Source organism: Colossoma macropomum, unplaced genomic scaffold (assembly GCF_904425465.1).
Source record: "Colossoma macropomum unplaced genomic scaffold, Colossoma_macropomum, whole genome shotgun sequence".
NCBI classification, from domain to species: domain Eukaryota; kingdom Metazoa; phylum Chordata; class Actinopteri; order Characiformes; family Serrasalmidae; genus Colossoma; species Colossoma macropomum.
In genome coordinates this window covers 105304-124075 of record NW_023495539.1, presented here as the reverse complement: position 1 = coordinate 124075, position 18772 = coordinate 105304, and the positions used below count along the sequence as shown (strand labels likewise).

At 40.5% G+C, this 18772-nt stretch overlaps 2 long non-coding RNA genes across 2 annotated transcripts; both read right to left on the bottom strand.

The window, feature by feature from the left end:
- Positions 1–9795: 9795 nt before the first annotated feature.
- LOC118802362 lies at positions 9796–10591 on the bottom strand. Its single transcript, XR_005006657.1, has 3 exons — positions 10543–10591; positions 10032–10119; positions 9796–9904 (listed from the first exon to the last, which is right to left on the bottom strand). It is a non-coding gene; the product is annotated as an uncharacterized LOC118802362 (long non-coding RNA).
- Positions 10592–11481: 890 nt separating this feature from the next.
- Positions 11482–12548, bottom strand: LOC118802361. Its single transcript, XR_005006656.1, has 3 exons — positions 12449–12548; positions 12186–12314; positions 11482–11673 (listed from the first exon to the last, which is right to left on the bottom strand). It is a non-coding gene; the product is annotated as an uncharacterized LOC118802361 (long non-coding RNA).
- Positions 12549–18772: the final 6224 nt, after the last annotated feature.

Genomic DNA, 18772 nt, shown 5'->3' with positions numbered 1-18772 from the left:
ACTGTCAATGAGAGTTAATTAGTAGTCTGTAACTGTCATGCCCTCAGGCAGAACCACCTTTCAGACATCAGCTTCCCTGGACTACTGATAGTTTGCCCCTCCCCTTTTCGCACACATGTAGTGTGTTCCATTCTGGAGGCAGCTGCCTAACTAGTCACTGTCTTCAAAGGCAGCTCTCTTGTTGGGCGGCATTTTAACCGAAAAAGAACCTCAGTAGGCATCGCATTCAGGACGGAGCTTCAGAGCCATCATACATCATAACTCTCACTGCGCTGTTCACGTTTCATCTGTTTACACTCACCTCTGACTAAAGGTGGATCAGCTCAGTGTAAAAGGACGGCTCTGAATCAGCTGAAGAACCGGCTGATTTAAGGAGTCGTATCTATCGTTATATACTCGACTCAGCAGCCCAGATAATCGTGACTTTTAGTTTATGAATCATTTCAATTCATTCCGTCCTCCTCCACCTTAATGAACCTGCTTCATTTCTAACACACAAAGGATAAACAGTAATGTTGCGTTTAATTTTGCACACAATGCACTCAGAAAAAGGGATCCCACGCAGTCTGTTAAGCAGCAAATATGCATTTTATTTTAGGAATTCTCATCATTTATGAGCTCCTAGTCTGAAATTTAGCCATCAGCATACATCTCACACTTCTGTGACTGTGGTAAGTTCAGCAATACAAGACAACAATAAGCATCTGTAGTATTTATTTAAAAAAACGTTCTATTTCTGAACGTCTACAAAAGAAAGTATTTTTCATCGGCAAGTCCAGCTGCTTTCGGTCATTCAGCGCAGTTTTCTCCCTGTGACTGCTCCTCTTCCTCAGCGCCTCAGACAGCACCTCAGTTCGTTCCTGAGGACAGAAGAAAACCCTAAATACTGACGTTAACCTAAACTAAACTAACTAACTAAGCTAACTAACACTGGCTTTACCGAGCCAACGAGCTACAAGCGCAGCCGATCAGGTCCCCTCAGACAAGCGAACTGCCAGAATTTCACCACAGGAACAATTTCTAGAGATCTATAAACACAAATATGTTCAATACTTTACACAAATACAACCGTTAATCTAAACAGTCAAGAGAAAAATAACTCACATTTGTAAACACCGCTTCGTCCACCACGTTTATCAGACCAGAGCGATGGAACTCTCAGCAGGTGAACAGTATTGTGGGATTGCCTTCACCGACAGGGATACATGCGATGCTGCCCTAGATTTGGTCAAAATAAGGCACCTTAGAGGGCAGCTGCCTTATGCTGCCTTCCGATTGGAACGCACCAATTATTTATGTTACCTCGTCACTCAGCCCACATCTCTGCCTGCTTTTGACTTCTGTCTGGATTTTGCCTTGTTGCTTTATGCAGCTTTTGTCTGTCTCTACTTGGACTTTTAAGTCTATATTTGCTAATTGGACTAATTGGAATTGAACCGTCCCTTTTTTATTTTCAGTGCACCCTTTACATTAGGCTAGATTATGTTAGGTCAACTGTATTTGATAGTAAAAGACAAGGTATGTTTTTGCCAATGATGACGGTAAAGTTTAAAATACTCATTGCCGTTGTTAAAAACTAACAAATATTCCAACAAAAATTTGGAAAACAATCAATCTAGAAATCAAGCAGAAGTGTAAGGTCCCTAAGGAAATTATTTTAGGCTAATTTGCACAAAATGCCTGTAGACATTAAAGTTTGGTGTGAATTATTTTTTCAGTTAACTTAAGAGTGCACATAATAAATATGACCCACATTTTATGTTTTACGTAGTTTGATTGTTTAGTGAATTTTGTAAGGGTCTTTTATTAGCTGGATATTAGCTGGTGATTTTAACTGCATCCTAAATACCAACCTGGATCAATCTTCTTCTATCCTTATGGCTAATACTAAATAGTTTAAGACACTCAGTTGAGCCTTGTCAATATTTGGAGAGAATTATGTCCTACTATTTCATTATATACTATATTTCACCCTCATCCTCTTTGTTCTGACTCTAGAATATATTACCTTTTTACTCCTACTAGCTGTGTTCATATGAGATTGTCTAATATGCTCTATTCTGTTGTGAGACTACAGCCTAGTGCATTTAAATATAAAACTCAATACGGCAAACATCTCAGTGGAGCTTTAATACTTCACGAATTAATAACGAAGCACTCTGTTTATTTACTAAGGACCCCACATCACTTTTCTCTTCTGGAGGGGCATCCATTAGGAAACTTCCCCACATTCTCACAAATGCAGGGACCCCGTTTGCAGCACTGCATCACATTTTATCCACTGGAGGGGCACATCTAGAGGGCCATTAGAGGAGCACCTAACTGGGCGCTTCATCATGTTTCCTCACCTGTAGGAGTTCCCTATACAGCACTGCTTCACAGTTTCTCTGTTTAAAAGGGCACCATTTTGGACACTGTCATGTAGGGGCAGCATAGAGGGCACTTCTTAATGGCACCTTTTTCCATTGGAATAGTGCCCACCCAGAACATCAGGTTTAGGCTATTGTAAGGGCACAGAATCACATTTTCTCCACTAGGGGGGGCTCTCACTAAGACACATCAAATTGTCTTGCTTCAGAGGGCACATCAAAATTTATTGCATGAAAGGGCACTCAATCATTTTTTCCCATGTGAAGGGCAGACAATAGGGCACTTATTCTATATTATTTTTTTTTCAATTTTTACCTCGATTTTTCTCCCCAATTTAGTCGTCTCCAATTCCCCCAATCACACGATGCTATCAACGCTAGGAGGGCGAAGGCTAACACAGGCTTCCTCCGAGACCTGTGAAGCCAACCACCGCTTCTTTTCGAGCTGCCGCTCACGCAACGTCACTGGACAGCCGAACGCGCTCGGAGGAAAGCGCCAACCGCCAGATCTGTTACGTCAGCTAACAGACGCCTGCGCTGACTAGCATCGCGCTGAGTGAGTGATGGGGGGAGAAAGGCAGCCGTCCCACCCACCCAGAGAGAGCGAGGCCAATTGTGCTCTCTCGGACTCCTGGATACGGACGGCTGTAGCATCACCAGGGATCGAACTCGCGATCTCCTGATGAGGGACAACGCTTAGACGGTTGCGTCACTCGGGAGCCCAGGGCACTTATTCTCATTATTGCCACAGTACAGGGCACTTTAGCAGCACTTTTTGTACCCTGTGTGCACTGGTGGGGGGGGTGCAGTTAATAATTAGATATATTTGGGACTTCAAAGAACCCTGCTTAAAGATTTTCACACTTTTAAAACCTAAATTTGGCAGTGTGTCTCTGCTCAGTCTGAAGGTTTATTTCTGGTCAGCTCAGATAAATAGATGTGTAGTTGGTCAGTCGGTCATAAAGGTTCACCCTCATGCAGAAGGATGAGGCAATGGCCTCGGTCACCCGCAGCTGATAGAAAGAGTCAGGTTCAGATCCCCGAAACTGTAGTGGCTGAGATAGGCACCCCGAAGCATCCAGTGCGATAACACAAATGAACACAGAGACACCGGTGGGGGCCCCTGGAAGAATTGTCTTTTATTTGTGAAGGGCAGGGCACTATGGAATGGGCTCACATGTGGTTCTTGCAGCTTCCAGTGGGCTCTTGTTGGCCCTTCAAAATTGAGGGAAGGTGGTGTAAATCTCACTTGCCACTTTTATTTATCAGTTTGATAAGATACCACTCTTATCAGACAATGCTGTAGTCTATAACATGTTGCATATCAGGAGAGATGCAAGAAAATACACATATATTACAAATTGTACATCATTATACAATTCTCTATTCACTCTACATCTTGATATGCCCTCAAAGAATAGGAGTGTTGATCTTGGAAATTGATTTATTTATTTCATTATTTACAGATGGTGTGTTGGGACAGGTTAAAGGGTCCTTTGTCATTTTTCAGCCTACTCACCATGGCGTCCACCCAAGAATGCGCTCTCCTTCACGCTGCAGTCCAGCGCTTTACCGGAAGGATGGGCTTCACCCTAGTCATCCGGGATCAGTTGTCCTTTCATGGAACATCGAGAGGGCCATCAACACAAAGTGAAGGCCACGTAAGTAGCACCAACAATAGAAACATTAAAGTTAATAATGCTAAAGCCAATACTGTAAATAAGGCAAATGCTAATAGAAATACTGATTCTAGAAATACTAATGCTCATAATGCAAATGCCAATAATGTTAATGACATTTCTAATAACCACTGTTATGTCTTATAATATTGAGACTGTGTCTGACACCCGTCTGATTTGTAGACATCGTTGTTGAAAAATCTGTCCTAACAATCTTACTAATGTCCAGTTAACTTCTCATAGTAGCAGCACCAGCAGCTCTCACATTAAACTTGGCCTACTCAATATATGATCCCTGGCACCATTTATTGTAAATGAAATAATAACTGATAACCAACTTAACACGCTGTGTCTCACAGAGACGTGGGTCAAACAGGGTGAATATTTAGCTCTAAAAATATTACTCCAGTAAAATATTACTCCAGTAAAAGTAGAAGTTCCTCCCTTTAGACCTCCACTTGAGTAAAAGTACAAAAGTATTTGCCTTCAAATGTACTTAAGTATCAAAAGTAAAAGTACTAAAAGATTAATTATGACTCTGATGTCCTATTATCATTTTTATAACAAGACTCTGCTTCATTAACTCATTTCCAGTGTCTCTCTTGGTAAACCAGCCTTTTAATAGAAGGTCATTAATTAGTGACGCTGATGTCTATTAAAATTATCATAAACGCAAAACACTGAAGGCAAACAGTTTCCATCAGGTAGAACTGAGTGGCTCTGAAATCACTTTTTACAAACAAGCAAAGTTTCAGTTTAAGATTTATTTGAAACTTGGTTTAAATAAAAATTAGTTTAAATTTAAACAAGTTTAAGTTTAATAAAAACTTTAATCTCAGATTCACAAATGAGTTTCCTTTACTAAACTGCATCTGTAGGTCTCTGTTCATAAACATAAACTAGCCTAAACTAATTTACTATAAAATGAAAGTGTTTGTATAAATTCAGAAAAAAGAAACATGCCGGTCACAACTGCATATGTGTTCATATTTCTATATTGTGGTCTATTTATGCAAAGTTCCATCATTGAACCATATGCTTGCACTGGGTCTGTATGTCCAACAGGTAAAAACAAGCTCAAAACAAAGTGAGCGCTGTGCCCTGATTGGTGTGCTGCTTTGCGCTTCTTTTGTTTTGACAGGTTATTTTTTTTATACAAACATAAACCAAAAGGAGCGACAGATTTCTCATAATGTAGTGGAGTAAAAAGTGAGATATTTGACTGTGAAATGTAGTGGAGTGAAAGTAAAAAGTCACCCAAAAAGGAAATACTTCAGTACAGTACAGATACACGAAAAAAGTACTTAAATACAGTAACTAATTACTTTTACTTCATTACTGTCCCTTTACTGAGACTACAGGCCATGAAGTAAACTCCTTTGAAGTCCGGAGTCTTAGAGTCGCCAGCCCCTGTCCTGCCTCTAAATCAAATAACTTTATATTTTCTACAATCTATCGTCCCCCGGGCCCTTACTTTGAGTTTCTTAAAGAGTTTGCAGAGTTTCTTACGAGTATAGCTCTCTGCGGATAAAGCTCTGATAGTAGGAGATTTAGCATTCATTTTGAGAATATTCAAGACCCTTTAAAAATAGCTTTTGAAGCACTTCTTGATGCTATGGGCTTTAATCAAAATGTGATAGGGCCTACACACCACTGCTACCACACCTTAGATTTAGTACTACCCATGGGAATCAGGATAGAAAACTTAGTAACTGTCTCTCAGAATGAATGCATCTCTGATCATTACTTAATTTTGCATTAAGTCATTTTGGACTATAATGTATGCATACCATCCCACTATCACCACAAGTGAACTATGACTGCCTCCCCTACAGACGCTCTTATAAATAGTTTACCAGATTTATCAATCATCCCTGCCCCGTTGGGCTTCGATGATCTTGAAAACAATACTAAAATTTTGCAATCCACACTTCAGTCATCTCTTGATAATGTGGCACCGATTAAGATGAAAAAAGTTAGAAGAAAAAAGCTTCACCATGGTACAAGACCGTACACGCATGCTAAAACTAACAGCTTGTAGAACTGGAACGTAAATGGTGCATATGAAAACTATTTCTGAATTGAATGGAAAAACAGCATAAAACAGAGGATATTCAAACAACATATAGCAGCAATGATTTTAGCAGATTCTTCAATGATAAAATAAAAAATAGACTACAAATCCAAAATCCGCCTATAGATCTATTACCACAACATGATGAGTGCCCTGCCAGACCAAAAGTCCAGTTGCTATCTTTTAGTCTTAACCAAACAAATGAATTAGTCACACTGATTAGCTCCTCTACAACAACATTAATTTAGACCCTTTCACAGTACTGAACCAGCATTAACTAGAGTAGTAAATGATCTCCTTGTGCCTCTTGATAGCGGCCATATTTGCATACTAGTCCTTCTAGATCTCAGCGCAGCATTCGATACTTGATAGGCTGGAAAACCTGGTTGGTATTAAAGGACCAGCTCTGTCATGGTTCTGATCTTATCTGACAGACCATTATCAATTTGTCAGTGTTAACAATAAACACTCTGATCACACGCTAGTACAATATGGTGTCCCCCAAGGATCTGTGCTCGGGCAACTGCTTTTCGGTCTGTACATGCAACCTCTTGGTAACCTAATTTGCAGATTCGGTGTTAGTTTTCACTGCTATGCGGATGACACACAACTTTACATATCTGGTAAACCAAATGAGGCTCTAAATTGAAATTATCTTAAAGAATGTGCTAAAAATCTCAAAAGCTGGATGACCAACAATTTCCTTCTCCTTAATCCTAACAAAACTGAGGTGCTACTACCAGTGGTGGACAGTAATGAAGTAAATGTAATTTGTTGGTGTACTTAAGTAGTTTTTTTGTGTATCTGTACTTTACTGAAGTATTTCCATTTTAGGCGACTTTTTACTTTCACTCCACTACCTGATGGAAACTGTTTGCCTTCAGTGTTTTGTGCTGATGATAATTTTAATAGACATCAGCGTCACTAATTAATGACATTCTATTAAAAGACTGGTTTACCAAGAGAGACACTGGAGTATTTTCACCTAAAATGAGTTAATGAAGCGAGTCTTGTTACAAAAATGATAATAGGACATCAGAGCCATAATTCATCTTTTAGTACTTTTCCTTTGATAACAAATACTTTTGTACTTTTACTCAAGTGGAGGTCTAAAGGGAGGAACTTCTACTTTTACTGGAGTAATATTTTACCTTGGGTGTCTCTACTTTAACTCAAGTACATGATTTGTGTACGTCGTCCACCACTGCCTACTACTTGGACCCAAAGCAGAGTGATCTCAACTTTCCAATTTTGAACTAAATTTAGATGACCATACGGTCATTCCAAGCACTACTGTGAAACATCTAGGTGTCATCTTCGATTCCAGCAGTGGTGGACAGTAACTAAGTAAATGTAATTCGTTACTGTACTTAAGTAGTTTTTCCTGTATCTGTACTTTACTGAAGTTTTTCCATTTTGGTGACTTTTTACTTTCACTCCACTACATTTCAGAGTCAAATATCTCACTTTTTACTCTGCTACATTCTGAGAAATCTGTCATTCCTTTTGGTTTATATGTGTATAAAAGCGCAACATGTCAAAATAAAAGAAGCACAAAGCAAGAACACCAATCAGGGCACAGCGCACTTTGTTTTGAGCTTGTTTTGACCTGTTGGTCATACCGACCCAGTGCAGCACACGGTTCAACATCAGTGCAGCAGCGTCAAATTTTGGGAGAGTCTATTCAGCATAAATGATGAACTAACCTAACTTTGCATAAATAGACCACAATATAGAAATATGAACACATATGCAGTTGTGACTGGCATGTTTCTTTTTTCTGAATTTATACAAACACATTTCATTTTATAGTGAATCTGGTTTGTCTAGTTTATGTTTATGAACAGAGACCTACAGATGCAGTTTAGTAAAGGAAACTCATTTGTGAATCTGAGTTTAAAGTTTTTATTAAACGTAAACTTGTTTAAATTTAAACTAATTTTTATTTAAACCAAGTTGCAAATAAATCTTAAACTGAAACTTTGCTTGTTTGTAAAAAGTGATTTCAGAGCCACTCAGTTCTACCTGATGGAAACTGTTTGCCTTCAGTGTTTTGCGTTTATGATAATTTTAATAGACATCAGCGTCACTAATTAATGACCTTCTATTAAAAGACTGGTTTACCAAGAGAGACACTGGAGTATTTTCACAAAATGAGTTAAAGAAGTGAGTCTTGTTACAAATATGATAACAGGACATCAGAGCCATAATTAATCTTTTAGTACTTTCAGTTCTGATACTTAAGTACATTTGAAGGCAAATACTTTTGTACTTTTACTCAAGTGGAGGTCTGAAGGGAGGAACTTTTACTGGAGTAATATTTTACCTTGGGTGTCTCTACTTTAACTCAGGTATAGGATTTGTGTACTTCGTCCACCACTGGATTCCAGTCTCTCTTTTGATACACGTTTGCAACGTTGTTAGAATCGCATTCTTTCACTTGCGTAACATCATGAAACTACATAATATTCTAGCCCTAAACGATGCAGCAAAACTTGTGCATGCATTTATAACCACCAGGCTGGACTACTGCACCGTTTTGTATTATAGTATCTTATACTAAAGCTGTTTGCTATCCGGTGTCGACCAGAGGAGGATGGGTTCTCCTTCTGAGTCTTGGTTCCTCACAAGGTTTCTTCCTCTTGCTCTTAGAGAGTTTTTCCTTGCCACTGTTGCCATGGGCGACGCTCATGGGGCCTCGGACCTGGATTTGTCTGTAAAGCTGCCTTGAGTTGACTTGAACTGATTCAAAATCAAAGTTTTAAACCTATTAAGGACTTTTACTTACATTATGCCTTAATTACATATAGGGTTTAAATGATTTGCACATCACTGCATTTTGTTTTGATTTACATTTTGCACAGCATCCCTACTTTTTTGGAAATGGGGTTGTATTTGAACTGAGCAGCAGTTTCACACTTGAATGTAAGACTAAAGGTAGGAACCTTAAAATATAAACAAAATATAATTGTGAAAATAAACCCAACAGTTTTGTCCTGTTTGCTGTTTCAAATATCAGCAGTTCTAATTCTTGTTAGATTTTTTCTAATGATTTGATTTTGTTTTCCTTCTATATTGTTGCCCTCAGGTGCGGTCAGTTACCCGAACAACAGCTTCTCTTCTGTTGTGTCTTTGTTTGTTTATCTCACTAAAGCACAAGCATCACCACCAAAGAATGAGCGTCTCCTACCACAAAGTCCAGCCCTCTTTCCTGATGTCTGCATATGTGGATGTGTTCACTGAAGTCTAGTTTAGTATAAAGACCAACACACAACCACTCACTGTTCAGCATGAATCACACTGCTGTCTTCTGCTTTAGGCTTTATTGGTGATGGAGACGTTCTTGCTTGTGTGTGTGATGTTTGGTGGACGTTGCTCTGAACTGGAATGGGCTGGTGGAAGCTGGAGGTCTGCACGTCTGATGTTACTCAACCCTGTCACTGTTGGTCTCCTCATCCCGGTCCAGAAACAACAATAACTGTGTCAGTAGCTTCTATGTGAGCAGTAAAGACGAGTACAGTTCATATCCAGCTGAATAATGTTTGTGTACTGAAGCTGCAGACTGAACTCTGACTGTTAAAGAACTTTAACAGTGTTTAAAACCAGCAACCAATCTTTTTGGTAGTCGAGCTGATCATAATGGCATGTATGTAGAAAAGCTCCTCACCGTAAAGAAGGTTTCCACAAGATTGTCCAGCAAACAAGCTTGTGACCTGTATTTCTGCATGTGCTGGTCCATGGCGGCCAGTAACTGCAGATGTCTGGTTATCAATTCGATCTTCCTACAAATGTAAACAATAAAAACCCTTTAGAGAATTTTTTTTCATATTCTTTTTGAGTCTATACTGATCCTACACTGACATGCTTGTCGGAGCCACATAAAATTATTTGTGAAGTCGTCTCTCTCACCTCTTGCTGTGTCTGCTTTCACTAGAAACCTGTCTGAGAGCCTCCTTGTATAGTTCCTCCTCTATCTCAGACCGGCTCATCTCCAGGACTGTTGAAGTGAGAGAGATCCAAACAACAAATACAGAACGTGTGAATTCAAGAAGAGGAGTTTAAAAGATCACAGATTTGAGGTTTGCCCCACGCGCTGCTGTACTGACGGTTCATTTATACACCTTCCACAAAACTGGAAATACATTAACTATCTACTTTAAAGGCTTTGCTTCATAGACTGTTCTCCCTTCTTGTGATACTGGGTTCCGTAAAGAGCTACATTTGGTAACTGATTCCAAAGATCAAAGCACACTGGAGACGGCTCTATGAAAACATGCCTGCTGTTGAAGGAACACAGAGCTGAACCTATGAAGTGGAACCAAGTGGACACTCGCAAAAAAGACATTCTCCAGGTTATCAGTGAAGGCTTAGGATACAATTTAAAAAGATGTTATATTTGGAGATTCTGTTACACACTTACCTTCTACTGCCTTCTCGGTGGACTGAACTTCACCTTCGTTCAATTCTGGGGACTAAAATAAGAGCTTAGTTATACACAGAAACATTCCACATGCTTGATTATTCTCCACTGCAGGTGTTTTAACTCTCTGTACCTTTTGACTCTTGAAATGCCTCTTTTTGCAGATGCTCAGCCGGAAGTTGTCCACTAACACTGCAACGAAGAGACTAGGAAGACAAAACATTAAGAACAAGTGATTAAATTAGATTAGGTTAGCAGTCACTGCCTAGTGATCGGTCCAGGCAGTCAGGCTTGTGATGGAAACCTGAAAGACATTTTGCTGCCCATATGTGGCTCACAGAACAGACATTGATTAAAGATGTACAGACAGAGGAAGTAAACGATGTGAGGTGCCCCTGTTGGTTGGGAAAAACATGGAGAAGAAAAAAAGGTCAGATTTCCAGCTGGACAGAAAATCACAGTTACCAGAAAAGCTAAAAACTCAGCTACTTTAGATCCTTAGACAGACATCACTATGCATCTATCTGAATATGGTCATTTGGCTGAAATAATATTGTGTGGCTATTTTCAGACGCCACCTCCCCTCGCCACTCCCCCAGAAAAGAATTAGTGCACTGGTTCTTTTATCTATATCTGCTTACTTTATAAATAAATAGCTCCCCCAGTCGCATTTGAGTATTCAGTGAATTTCTTTTAAAAATACTGAATCTTATCAATTCAATTTATTCGAACCAGCGTGACATTCAAGATTTAGTGAATCGTAATCCAGTCAAATCGTTGTGAGGTCAAAGATTTTGCTCAAATTGGCTAAATTCACAACTTTCAATGAAAGCTATGACTTTCATGAGTGCTTTTCACATGATATGGTGATGCCCAAGAAGAGATGACCCCTTACCGTTGTCTCTGCCTGTCATATAGATGAGGGACCAGTCATCCAGCGTGAGAATCAGAAAGAGGGTGAAGATGGTCCTGAATATGCTCCCGAATTGTTCCATGTCTGACTCCTTAAACGTCTCCCGGAATATCATAGCAAAAATAAACAGGAACAGGAACATGAGGATGATGATGGAGCTCATGGACCGCAAAGACTGAAGGCAGGTTAAAAGGATGGCCTGGAGACCCTTGAAGAAGCTAGCAGAAAAAAGAGAGAGTCCTCGAGTTATTATTATACATTAAAAAACATGGACACATGCAGGTCCGGTCCATTAGACTGGTCTACTTTTACAAATACGAAAGCCAATAAGAGCCGTACAGATGCAGCACCATATTCATGTTCACTGGCTTAAAAATTCATTACATGTAATGTTCACACAGCACACAGTCCTTCTTTACAGGTGTGGGGTTTCACCTCTCTTCTTTTGTTGTTTTGACTGCATAAAAATTAAAAAGAGGTCAGAGATTCTTTGGGGCTGGCCCAATCAGCTGTGCTTGTCTGCATGTCTTTCAAACCTTAAAGTCCAAAACAAATACTTGAAAAACAGCCCATACCATTCCTCGCTACAAGCATGCAGACAACAGGCCTGTGATTTTATAGTGTTGCCCCATACGATAGTCTGTTTGGCCCCATAGAGTCTTGCTGCAGTTCCTTTAAGTCTCAGCAAGATCATTTCACATCAATGCAAGGGGTGTGTAGTTTTCCTTACCGGATGGCTTTGAGCAGACGTAAAGCTCTGAATGCTCGGGCTCCTTTCAAAGTCTACTGCTAAAGCCTCCTGCTGACTGCACCAGCGACAGCGTAAAGTCCACCAAACTCATGAGCACAATAAAGAAATCTGAGAGAAACAAGAAAAAGAGCTATTAAACACATTCTGGCATTCCAACATATAAACATAAGCGTAAACTTGCAGGAAGAGGCTGCCATCATAAGACCACAGTGACTGCTCTCATCAGAGGTTGGTCAGCTCACCCAAATCATTCCAGGGGTTCCTGAAGTATGTACGTCCCCGCACCAGGATCTTAAACACAGCCTCCATCACACAGAACACCAGCAAACAGCTGTCCACTGCTCAGAGACACTGACCTAGTACAACAATATAAAACAACAAGGAACATTTACTCTCAGTGTAATAAGGCAGGGGTCACTTTATCCTTAGTCCTGAGAGGAGTTACACGTCATAATGGAGTCTTGGAGTTGGACTCAATCAGGATTATGCATATAAACGTGTGTGTATCAGCATTAAGTTATGTTGCGTATGTGTACATGTATGTCACTGATCCACGCTCTGATCTCTAAAGGAACCAGCCATGATTCTGAGATTTTATCCCAACCAAGACAAAATGTGAGTGGACAGAGTGACCATGAGTGCTGGAAAGGATATGACCGTACCTGTCCTGACAGTGACGCCCTGGAAGGTCTGGGCCATCAGCGTGCCTGTATCGAGCAGCACCACCAGCATGATTAAATCACATCACCAGCCTTAAACTGCTCATGACCCTCTACACAGAGAGAGAGAGAGACAGAGAGAGAGAGAGAGAGAGAAAGTGAGAGAGAGAGAGGGAGAGAGAGAGAGAGACAGAGAGAGAGAGAGAGAGAGAGCGAGAGAGAGAGAGAGGGAGAGAGAGAGAGAGAGAGAGAGGGAGAGAGGGAGAATTTTAACCCCCCTTTTATTGAAGCATTAATAATTAAAGGATTTTACATCCTACAATAAAGAGCTAACAGTTATATTAATAATGATTATAATAGTTATATTAATAAATTTCACAATGAGATGATATCACACCCAGATCACTGACAGATACAATACTTTCACCAGCACACCACTTTTCCTCAAAACAGGAAATGTTATGAGTACTTTGATAAAAAACAAACTCAACTCTAATGCGTGACGCCACTAGAACTCGGAACAGTTTCAGAACACCCACCTCCTGCCCTTCAGACACCGACCTGAAGGACTTCCACACTGATAACTTACATATCCAGCCATTACCATGTCTTGGGACGTCTTAAGACATGTCTTAAGACACATTATGAAGACGTCTTAGGACATCTTGAGGCATGTCTTAAGAAATGAAGACATGTCTTTAAGACGTGTCTATAGACACGGATCGTAAGATGTCTTGGCAATAATAACATCTCAAGACGTCTCAAGATGTAGGATGCATAATACGTATTTTTAAATTTTACCCACATTTTTTAAATAAATCTTTTACTTTTAAATATTTTTAAGGGATTTTTAAAACGTAACATTATTTATAGCAAAAATTCTAGTAATTAATTTTTTTTCATTATTTAATTTTTTTGTTCTATGTAGGATGCATAATAGTGTCTTTTATTTTAATATATATATTGTATATTATTTTATAAACATACAAACATTACATACATTAGTACATACATTTATACATATCAGAACAAATTTAACAACAAAAGTAATAATAATAATAATAATAATAGGCACATGGTTCCCAGTCTGTAACTTTCTCTACAATAAGCTATTTTATATGAAACCACTAAATGACTTTGTTTACATCGCAAGGACAGAATCAAGTGTACAAAAATGTGGAATTTGCCTTTAAATGTTTCTGTTGCTTTAGAAAAGCTTATGGAATCAGTGAAAATGTATTTGTGAGTTCAGACCATGCCTTCAACATGGTGGTAGTATGAGGGAAGACTCTTATGCAACTATTTTGTAATACAGCGTTGCTGCAAAATTTAAAAATTTAATTCAGTTCTTTTAAATACCTTTTTATAGTAATTAACCCTTCATGTTTTAAAACGTGGTAAAAATGTATTAAAAATATATTTCTTTACAATGACTATTTTACAGTTGCTTCATTTTTTAATGAAGGTATCATTTTATCAACTTTTAAAATAAGAAGGAGAACAAGAACAATAATAAGTATGCATACATTACAGTAATGTAATTTAAAGGGGTATGGAAAATCACTATTTTACAGTTTTGTATTTCCTTGTTAATCTGTTAAAAATTCAGAATACTTCTATATTCAAATAATTTACTCTGCAATCCAAAGCACAGCCCATGAAAAAGCACCCACTTAGCTTTCAAAACATATAGATTACAGTTATTGTTTATTGTTTTTACAGCTGTGTATATGCACAGTACAACAGCGTCATCACACTTGATATGTTCTACAGACAGAGAAAAACATGTTAACTGACTTTGTGTAGAAATTTGAAACATACTGCAATAAATACACAGTTCTGACCAATGAATCTGATTTTAAGGTCTGCTGTTATTCCGTATGTAAGTTATGCTAAAGTTATTAGCAATATAGTACTATGAACAATTATAAATGAGGGGAAACAATTTTAAGACAAATTCATATGGACTAAAAAGAAAAACTGACCAACAGAGTAATACAGAGGTCTGAACCCCAGCAGCACTCCTAACATACCTGAGCCAGATAATGATCAGCTGTCCATAATGCCTGAACACTAACATTACTGATATCACACTGCTAATGTTACCGATCTGTCCTTTCAGAGTTAAATCCGTGATGAGTGAGAGAACTGTCAGATTCACAGCCCATCGCTTCTTCCTCTGGTTTTTCTCAGTGTTGGTCTTCTTTGTCAGAGATATGAGGAAAATGCATCTGTTAAAAAATCAACTTTAAGACAATAAATTTGAAATTACTTTTGGATCTGCGTACACAAGCAGGCTGAATTTAAAGAGGACCTGTTATGCTAATTTCCAATGTTCATAATTTTAATTTTGGGGTCCACTATAATACATTTACATGCTTCAGTGTTCCAGAAACACATTATTTTTCTCATACTGTAAATCTCTACTCACCCTCTGTCTGAAACGCTCCTGTTAGAGCTCCTGTGTCTTTAAGCCCCTCCTTCCTGATGAGCCCAGTATGCTCAGATTAGTCAGCTCGCTCACTTGGTTCTGACTGATTAAGCGCCAGAGCGGTTCCGCCAATACACGGGCTCCGGTAGATGCGTTGCATTGTGTGAGGGCGTGCCAAGCTCGCTGGTAGGTGGGCAATAAGGATTGTGTTATGGGATTACATCATCTTGTAACAAAGGAAAAGGGCTGGGGAACTCCAGCCCTCAGGCAGCTGAGAAAAGTGGTTTCTGTGGGAAAGAGTTTCTCCCTCTGGCAGATACTTTCAGCTTTGAATCTTACACACACAAAAAGCTACATAACACAGTAAATAAAAGGGAAAGCATTATATATTCCATTTATAAGTAGAATATAATGTACAGTATACATAATTTTACTCATCTAAAATCAACTCAGGCATTTAGTACACAAAGAAATGTGACAAGGCTTTAAATAATACCTATGCATGAACTCCAGCGTGGCATCCAGCTCACACGCATAGCTGATGTTCAGACAGTGATGTTCAGTGTAATGAAAGAAGCATCAGGATGAGGCCACTTGTGTAAGAGCACAGTTGAGTGTTGAGATGATATGGACTGCCACCATACTGGATGAGGCCCAGAGAGAGGATGTTCCTTGGGAAGGATTGAAAACAACAAAGGTCATTAGATAATTCACAATTCTATTGTTTTCATCCTCTAACATGCCAAAATCAACACATGACAGAAATGGTCAGGACAGCTCTCCTGCAGCTCAGAGGAAGTTTTCCTTCCTGTACACTGACCTTGAGCACTTCAAGCACATCCTGACCCAACATACGCCAAAATGCCTTGTAAAATTCCACAGGGAGACCATCAATCCCTGGTGCCCGGCCGTTTTCCATACCCTGAAGGGCCTCATACAACTCTCCCAAGGAGAGCTCAGCATCAAGCAGGGTGGCAGACTGCTGTGTGATTCCGGCCTGCAGTGGGAAGAACGTCTCCTCCACCTCCTGGGAACTGGCCTGCTCGCTCTCAAACAGCTTAGAGAAAAAGCTGACTGTCTGCTGGCGAATTTCAGAAGGCTCAGAAATGAGATCCCCCGATTCAGACCGCACAGCATGTAGAAACTTTTTCTGTCCGTTTTTGCGCTTTAGACCGAAGAAGAACTTTGAAGGAGCATCCATTTCCGTCACATTCTGCTTTTAGAGATCTGATTATGTCCCTAGTGACATTGAAAGTGTACTGTTGGCAAAACACCTTAATTTGTACCTTTGCTACATCCCACCACTGTTGTAATGAATTAAAAGATGTTTTCTGTGACTTAAAAACATCCCAAAAAAAAGTAAAAGACTCCTTAAAATTAACGTCATTGTAGCATGGCTTGTGCTACCCCGGGCTCAAGGAGGACACTGGAGGCAGGGTTCAGTGTCGCAGCAGCCATATTTCTTTTATTCACACCACAAAATAAACACAACTCAAACAACCAAACTATGCTGGCCACTTTTCAGTGGCTTAAGCTGGCTAGACTTTTCAGTCCTTTATCCTCAGCTTTTCAGCTCTTCAGTCCGCTCCGCCTCCCCGTCACAGCCCCCAGCTGGCAGCTCAGCCGCCCAGGTCGAACGTGAGGTGTAATGGAGCGGCCTCGCTGCGTAACAGGGGGCGGGGCCCAGGCGGCGGAGCTAGGGACTCGCTCCTTACCCTGGTGCCTCTCGTTGCCGGCGCCGTCGTCGTCTTCCTCCTCCTCCCACCGTCGCTCGCGTCACTCGGGTTACTCGGAGGAGCTCGGGCTTTGCGCTCCGCCCCCTCCACGGCTCTCTCCCTGCCATCCTGGCTGAGGTTCATCGCTGCTGGTTGTTCGGGCCCAGCCTTCCTGCCAGCTCTCGTGGCCGTCATCGCCGGGGCCCGGGGGGCGGGCACATGCCACAGTCATCTAAAAGTGCAGTATTAAAATGCCAGTATGCACTCTGAGGCTTAACGTTACACTTTTTAACAGTACACTGAACCATACAATGATCAGAGAAACCAACAGGAGAAATAAAACACTTCGTAAAAACAGACAAATGATGTCTAAAACTGTAAAACCGATCAAGTCTGGCCAATGAGAGGGCATTATCCCTACAGTGCGTCCATGTGTACTGTCTTTGGTTACCATGTAAAGTTCTCCATATGTCACACAGGTCATGAGCCTCTAAGAGTTCACACAGACGCCGGCGGGAAGCAGTGTGTGGTTCTAGGTGGTTCCTATCCAGGTTATCTGCAGTACAGTTAAAATCCCCACCCAGGACTAAAGTCAGTAAAACCACAGTTGGAGATAAAAGAACTCAGCCTGTCTAAAAAGACCATCCTCTCCACTGCTACAGTGGGAGCATAAACACAGATAAAAACAAAGCTTTCATTCTCATAACAGGCTTGTACTTTCAGCAGCCTCCCAGGTAAAATCTCATCAACTGTGTACGAGTGAGGAATAAAATTATTCGAAAATAAAACACCAACTCCACCACTAACAGTGGAGTTATGACTTAAAATGACCAGCCCTTCCCACTCTTTAGCCCAATCTACAGCGTCTCCTGGAGAAAGAACACATCAGCGCGCTTCTGTTTCGCCAGCTCATAAAACATCGCCCTCTTCCCACCGTCTCTCGCCCCATTTATATTCAGAGTAGCGATCTTAATGTCACTCATTAAAATAATAAAACTGTGATAGCGAGGGCCAGTCCGAAACAGGGACCAAACACACTAAACATCCTCATCAGGACCCGCTTTATGTAGTTTAGTCAGTATCTTTTTTTATTAAATTTCCAGTGCAGTAAAAGACCCCTCCCTCCTGAAGTGTTTAACATTGTGTATGAACTGCTGGGGGTCTGTAAAGCAGCTTCTCGGCCACATTTTCCCGTTTCACCTTAAGTCGAGCTGGAGGTGCCAGCATAGATACACACAGATGCGGCGTTGTCCGTTTCTCTGAGGCGGCGCGTCTGCGCGGCCGCCATGTTGTGTCCAGATTCACTGGTACTGAGAGGCGATGAGTCTCAGGATTTAATCAGCCACAACTTCCTTACGACTCCACCGATTCCACCACTTCCCTCAAGCCGGTGCTTCAGCCAGATGAGGATCAGGACATCCAGGCTACAGAGGAGCTTCTTCCCACAAGCCATCTCTCTCATAAACAGTTAAAATACATAACAATACTCCAGATTCTAAACTGCACTTCTAAATATACTGGTATATATTATCACAGTCAACAGTCCATCCTCTGATACCACAGTCACAGACCAGTGTTTATTCTAGCACCTCACTTACCTGCCTTATTACCCCGCTTACCTGACTGTTACCTCACTTACCCGCCTTATTACCCTACTTACCTGACTGTTACCTCACTTACCTGCCTTATTACCCTACTTACCTGTTACCTCACTTACCGGCCTTATTACCCTACTTACCTGACTGTTACCTCACTTACCGG